We start from the raw sequence: 7,807 nt of genomic DNA, 5'->3' as shown, positions 1-7,807 counted from the left end.
AGTGAAGTTGGGCAGTATTGGAATTTTGAATTCTTTTGGGATTTCTGCCACAGCAAATGTTGTTGACGAATGGGGTGCCCTTTCTCCAGTCATATTCTATGTGGGACATTTTATTCCTGACCAGCTACTGCACTGCTTGATTCATGGAATCTATTTGAGCCTGAACATCATCTGGTATGGTAGGAGCGACTGGAGCTGGGGGGAAGTACTCATCGTACCTTTCCCTTTGGTCATTAAGTATGTCCCTTAAATCCTCATCCCTATGTCTCTGCTCACTGGCACCTAGTCAGTCAAAGACGTTAGGTTGTTTGGGCTGCCCCCAACGTTCTGGCTTGTTGGTCGGTTATCAATCGGAAGAGGATTTCGCTACTCGTTCTTTTCCTCCTGCTATCGTCCATTGTTCCTCCTATCATAACCAGAGTTTGCTTCATTGTAATCATGGCTGTCTCTGAATTGCAACATATGAGTGCGCGACCTGCTATACACATTGTTCCCTTCTGTTCTCCCTGGTCTGTCTCGGTAAACAGGTGGAGGCATGTGCTGGTCGTTGGGTCCTCTAACATTGCTCTATTGTGGGGGGGGGGGGGGGGGGGTCCCGGACCGCAGAGCCTGAGTCCACTTGCCTCCTGCTTCTTGAGGGACGTTGTCCCCTGCTAGGAGGGTTCTATTCTCTAGCTGTTTGACGTCTAGGGCTTCTGGGACACTGCTCGCCCCTATTCTATCTGTGTTGCTGAGTATTATCTCGACCAGCACGAAAGGGTGGTTGTTGCTTGTTATTTCTGTTAGGATTATGGGTTCGCCTTTTCTGCTAAGCAACTGGAGGTTGGTCTGGTCTTTGTGGACTCCTTGGGTGTGGTGGATTTTGAGGACACTAGGGGTGATCTGATTGTGGATTTTGAGGAGGGTGAGAGTTTGCTGGCAGATTTGGCTGAGAGGTTGGTGCAGGTGGAATAGGCTGTCTTTGAGCCAACTGCATGGCTGCCTCTAAAGTCGTTGTAGTGTCTCTTTGCCGACGATCCATGTTGGCCTGCCACTCATTCAGCTCTCGGCGTTGCCGAGCGATCTCCATCTATTGTATCACCATAGTTTCAGCCACATTCTCTTGGTTAGCTTTTAGAGTAGTTAACTCCTCTTGCAACACTACCAAAGTTGTTCGCAAGGTTTCAGCGTCGATCTCCTCCTCTTCCAATTCCACTTATGGCTCGTCCTCTGCTACACCTTGTGGAGGAGGTGGATTTGGTACACTTTCAGATGTCTGTCTAGTTTGACCCGCTCTCCTGGAGTTCTTTGCCATTGTTATATTAAAGTTCTTGAGTTCAGCTCTCAATGAAAGCACCAAAATGTTGACCCTTGAATTAGTCAATGACACGAAGTCACAAAAAACAATTAGAATGATAGAGCTGAATGCAAGAACTAAAACGACACAACTATTTTATAGTGGTTTGGCCCCAGAGATTGGTAATGACCTACGTTCACGTAGTATTTTTATTGATGTAAACTCTGAAACCTGCGATTAGCGAACTAGGGTTCATTAAGTTTAACCAGCTCTGAAATGGAATACAAAGATCATGTATAAAAACACTTGTTCTCTCTGAATAAAAATTATTGTCCCCCTCCTAAATGAATCCCATGAGTCATATTTATAGGCTCAAGGATGTACATATGGGCCATCCTTGACTTGTTCTGCAAGCATATTTAAATAATAACAAAAATAATGATATTTACATATAAAGAGAATCAAATATCCTAGAAATATCTAACTCATAACCGTCCCTGAATTCTGGCTTCGGTCCTACGAGTAGATCTGGTCGTATATGTCAACACATCTTCTTCTCTACTGCTCAATATATTCCTTGCACCTATCGGGCAGCTCAATTTTCTCTTGATACCCTGGTCATTATACTAAGAAACCTTAACAAGTGAATCAAAATATCCAATAAATACAAATATGAGTTCATGAATACTCAGGATTTAGACTGATCTACAAATGATCATCTATTATGATAAGAATCAAATCTTTATGTCAAATGGAAAGTTTATAAAGATAATTAATTCTTATCGGTCTTGTCATATATAATCTCTATTATATACAACATCTTTACTAAGATGTCTATCCATATCAGTAATTTGAATCTAGATCACTTGCATCTCGTATGCTTAGTAAACCACACTAGTAACCATTCATTAAAGATTTTATACTTTAATATGATACTAACTATTTTATTCATTATATATGATCTTAATTCTTTCGTACTAATACAATATCATATTCTCATGAATGAATAGAAAATTTTCTTGATATTATCATATAAATAATTCAAACAATAATTATAATATTCAAATATAATAAAATTGCTCTTTTATTTAATTCAATAAAATGTCTTTACATGCTTTTAGGGCATTAATCATAACACTTTATATGGTTGGAAAGCTTGTGAAAAGCCCTACAATCCTAGAACCTAAGCCAAGTTTAGTTGTAATTAGTTTTTAGTCAGAATTATGACCCAAGGTTTGTGATAATCGAGTTCAATCGATTGTGATTTGGTTTGACTAAATGCGCTTGAACGAGATCGCACTTGGGTCGCTTTGCCGCTAATTCTAGAATCTAGGTAAGAAAACTGGAACACACACCAAGAGTAGGGCATTGGCCTCGACCTATGAACGCGGTCATAACCATTCGAGGAGTATACTTAGGATTATGTACCCATGCTGTAACGCCCTGGATAGCCAAGACTGTTACACTATGTACTTATAAAGGTGCAGGACTCGCTAATCAAGTCATTAATTTGAAAACGTGTCACTAAACATGTAAGATCTATGGTTAAAAAGGTTTTGGTCTCAAAAGACTCATTAATATATTTAAACTGTAGTAATCAAGGGATCCCATACAAAACAAAGTTAAAATAAGTTTACAGACTCCCAAAAGTACATGAGTATCCACTAGCCATACTAAGGCAAAACAGACAGTCTTTAGGTTCCATGTCCTTGCCTAGACCTCAACCGTGGCGGCCGAGCACCTGGCTATGTACATTCCGCTCGCCGAGCTCTCCAGTCAGGGCTAATCTAACTTGCCCTTGCCTTTACCTGCACCACGTAGCACCCGTGAGCTAAGGTCCAGCAAGAAAACATCATAGATAACTCAAACAATAATAACAGACGAATAGCTCAGCAAGCATGTATACCCATCAGACAATCCACAACAGATAATCAACATGTACAATCCAATACAAGATATATTCTATCACACATGCTGTTCATGTCACGTAATATTCAGGGTCGACGACTTAGGCCGCACCCTCTATTTAACCCACTGACTCTGGCCTGCTTATACCAAGCTCAGTGCATAATAAGCTGTCCTCGGCTACCAGTTGCCGAGCCGCGCCCTGTGTGCTAGTGAGACCCTTGGCACCCTTAGGCCGTTGTTTCACTAAATGGCTTGCATGGCATAATACCATCTTTTCAAGCTTTTACAATAGGGAGCCCTTAGTCCCGTCACATATATTCAACCAGGTGCAGTTTTCTTACTTTTAGCTTTCAGATGAATTAGTTACGGGCGACACTCCTTGAGCGCGATCTGATCCTCGAGCCCTAGCTAACACCTAGTCACAACCATGAAGAAAGACACCATTAACAACCTTAAATGAGTTTCCAAGCCAAGTTCTAGTACTCGGTGTTAGGAGTGTGTCCTAAAAGCATGTAAAAACATTTGTTTTTTCTGTGAATAAATAAATACAATTGTTTATTATTATTGTCATATTTAGATTGTTAAATTATTGTTTGAATAATTTTGTAAGTATCATAAAAATTCCATATTCATTATTGAGGGTGTGATCTTGTATTAGTACTAGAGAATTAAGATCACATGAATGAATAAAAATAGTCAACAACAACAAATTAAAGTTATGGAATTCTTTAATTGGAGTTGTAAGTACGGTTTACTGAGTATCATAATGATACAAATAATCTAGATTCAGATTATTGATGTGGAAAGACATCTCGGTAAAGGTGCTTTATATAATATGATTATATATGACATGGACCGATATGAATTAAAGTCTTTATCCAAATACCATTTAACAATAAAGACTTGTAATTCATATCATAACTGATGATCATTTATAGATCAACCTAAATCCTAAGTGTTCATGAACTCCTGTTCATATTTATTAAATCTTTTGATTCACTCGTTAAGGTCTCTTCAAAGAATGAGGCTAATGACTTTTGTTTTGGAGATTTAATATCATGGATGGCTGGGAACATGTATCAACAATACGAAATCTAATCTTTCCTAACGGATCGTATATTAGTTCCCTTAAGGGTTAATTCTGGAACTGAATGATTTTGAGCTCAAATCTATAATTAGATTATAGATTAATTATTCACTAGTGAATTAATGGTACTTAAGGAATAAGAAGTAAATTAGAAAGGTTAAATGGTAATTCTTCCATTCTAATTTATGAATTAATTAATTAGAGGGTTGAACTATTGAAAGATGGTTATATCAATGGACGACTTAAGAAAAAGAATTCTGTAAAAGTATATCTATAACATAAAGAGTGCAGTTCTGAATTTATAGTGGAGTAATATCATAATTAATAAATTAACTATTATAATTAAAGAGTTTAATTATTTAGTTTCAATTTATTGGAGCTTAATGTTATAGGTCCATGGTCCCCAGAATGGCTCAAACAATCACTGTCAAAGGCAAATACAAAAATGGGCAAAAATGACTTATGTGATAAGTAAAATATTTTTCTATGTATCAAACATAATTATTGTTTAATTATGTGTAATTAATTAATTATTTGATTAAACAAAAATATAATTAATTTTGAATTAATTTATTTTTGGGATTTTTGGTATTTAAATAATAATAAAATTGGGAAAAATCACATGCCTGCACATGCATGTGGTACACGTGTGGCACAGTGCACAAGCACTGTGCTACACGCATAAGAGATAGACTTGGTCTCTTGATTCCACAATTTTAGTTATTTAAATATTAAATAAATAATGAGATATTTTGATTTGATTTAAATATTATTATTTAAACAAAAATCTGATAACTGATCAGTTATTTTGAATTTGTTTAAAATAACAAATATTTTAATATATTGGATATTATTAAATATTGGATATCAGTTTTCACAGAACGTAAGTTTTCAGGGATAGAAAAATATCTAGGATTCTCTCAGAGAAAAAGATCAGTGACAAAAACAAAGGTCATTGTTCTTCACAAAACCTAGGTCCAAACTTTATCAGATCTCATGTGTTGAGAATATCTGATAAATAGTTATTGCCTATTATTTGTATAGCGAGCCCACACTCGTTCTTTGGGTGACTGAGAACATTTTGGAAGATCTTGGTGTGAGATCTCAAGGATTCAGCCATACGAAAAGATAGCAGCAAGGAAGGACCTGAGGTAATGTTTCTATTATTGTCCTTGATTCAATATATATATATATGAGTGTGAAGAAGTAGATCTAGAAATCTTATGGGATTAATCTGACAATTTGATTGTTGTTCCGCTGCGCATAATCTCTGATTTGATCAATAAAAACCAACACTCGGAACATTGAACTTCACAAAATATGGTAAAAGACTCAACCCCGAGCACCCTAGGTTAAATTCCCAAGCCTAAAATCTTAAAATCCCAAAATCCCTTAAGCGTCGCGGCATGGCCCCCAAACAGAGCCATCCAAGGCACAAAAACAGGTAAGGTCCGCGGCATTGCTTGGACCATGCCGCGGCCCGCCCTCCTTCCTCAGCATGCAACAACCTTGAAGGGCCGCGGCTCACCAAGAACCATGCCGCGGCTCAACCCTTCGAACCCAGAAAAAACCACCATTTTCAATCTCTAAACCTTACCTTATGCCATCCCAAAGCCCCCAACTCAAAACCAATTAATAATAACAACATTAGAATGATTAAAACAACACAATCCAACCAGAAATCCAGCCTAAGACTCACTAATATCCCAATTCTAATTTCTGAAATTTCAAACCCACAGAACTCAAAACCAGCCATGAAAACTCTCAAATTCAACCATCAAACTTTAAATTAAACCTTACCTCAGCTGTAGAATCGTTTCTCCAAGAGTCCCCTGACCTATCTTCAAAGTTTCAGGCCTCAATTTCCACCTTGAATGTCAAAACCATAACTATTTAAAACTCAGCCATTTCTTTAAGTTCCTAACCCCAAAAACGAAAATTCAAAACTTACCTTAACACTAGCTCAGACCTTGATCAGTTCCTGAGCTAATCCTCCCGATTATTCCCTTCAATTCCCAAATACACAGCTTAATTCCAGCAGTTCCCTCTAAAATTTCAGTAGTTTTCCTTTGCTAAGAGAGAGAAGGAGAGATAGGGTCGGTTTATACTTTTCTGTCTAGTATTTTCTAAGTCTTCCAAGTATATCCTTAGATTATTAGACTAGTCCCAAAGCTCGGGGTGCCGGAAATGTCCCCGAGGCCAAAACGGTAAAATCCCCCAATAATCCCGCCTAGACATCCTAACCTCAAATATATCTCCAATTATTTATTTCCATCACTCGATAGTCTAAATCACTACCTGATACCTAAAATAGCCCTGACTTGCCCAAAGTCAATTATAATACCCCGTTGTGACTTTTCCCGCTATCTAGCCCTAGGATCGCCTCGAGTCGCTGGCTGCAGAATTATCCACATCATAATGTGGTTCTCGCATATATCTCAAACATATATATCACATCATCAGATAATATCATCAATTATCATAAACACATAATTAATCATATATCTACGCATTTAAATCAATAACATTCATTCTAATCCCAGTTATGCCCTCCCGGCACACCAATCAAGGCCCTTAAGCCTTAATAACGAATCCGGGTCGTTACACATGCTTTGTAATTATATATGTTGCATCAATTTGCATTATGAATTTGTCTGTGATTGATCGGCATGTGTCGTATTCGGCAATACATGCGAAATGCAGGTCGTGATGGTGCGGGACCACTATGGAGTGTTGTACACAGTCGCTCGGCATAGGGCCGTATAGTTAGTGCCAGGAGAAGCACTTCGCTCGGCATAGGTCGTGTACCCTGTTTATGTACTGAAATGAGTTATCTAATATATGTGAAGCATATTGTTAGCTATTCATGTTTAATTGGCTAATTATTATGCTAAGTTGGGTTTTTTAGTTGGGCATTGGCTTACGGGTGCTATGTGGTGCAGGTAATGGCAAATGAAAAGTCGACCAGCCATGAGTTGGAGGGCTTTAGGGCGGCGCTTACATGTTCAGCCTGCTTGCTCGTCACGGCCAAGTTAATTTGAGGGACTTGGAGTATAAGTCCAATTTTGTCGCTTAGGTCGACTATTTTGTAAAATTTGTTTATAATTATGTTTTAATTAACTCTTTTGGGATCCCTTGTACATATTTAAAAGTTTAATGGAAAGTTTGTTTTTGACCCAAAAAGTTTAATACCTAAACCTTTAATTAACTTTTATTATACTTTTGAGTCCAAATAACTCGCTTAACAAGTTAAGCACTACTTTAAAACACACACTGTAAAAGTTTTGGATTAGTAGAGCGTTACATTGATAATGACCATAACTTTAGCGTATGTGTCATTTTATGCAAGTCTTTGGCATATGTTATCATTTGCTCAGCCTTAGAGGTAGTAATTTGCCATTTTGGCTTATCAAAGAGATGTTGTAATAAACTTAATCCTCGTTTTTTTCATGCATGAATGAAATCCTTAGATCTTACCTTTTTATATAAAAAAAAATCATGCTCCAATTATGTTAGCAATACAAACAAAAAATACA

The sequence above is a fragment of the Humulus lupulus genome, chromosome 7 (assembly GCF_963169125.1).
Source record: "Humulus lupulus chromosome 7, drHumLupu1.1, whole genome shotgun sequence".
Lineage (NCBI taxonomy): Eukaryota > Viridiplantae > Streptophyta > Magnoliopsida > Rosales > Cannabaceae > Humulus > Humulus lupulus.
Note: the sequence above shows the minus strand (reverse complement) of the source record.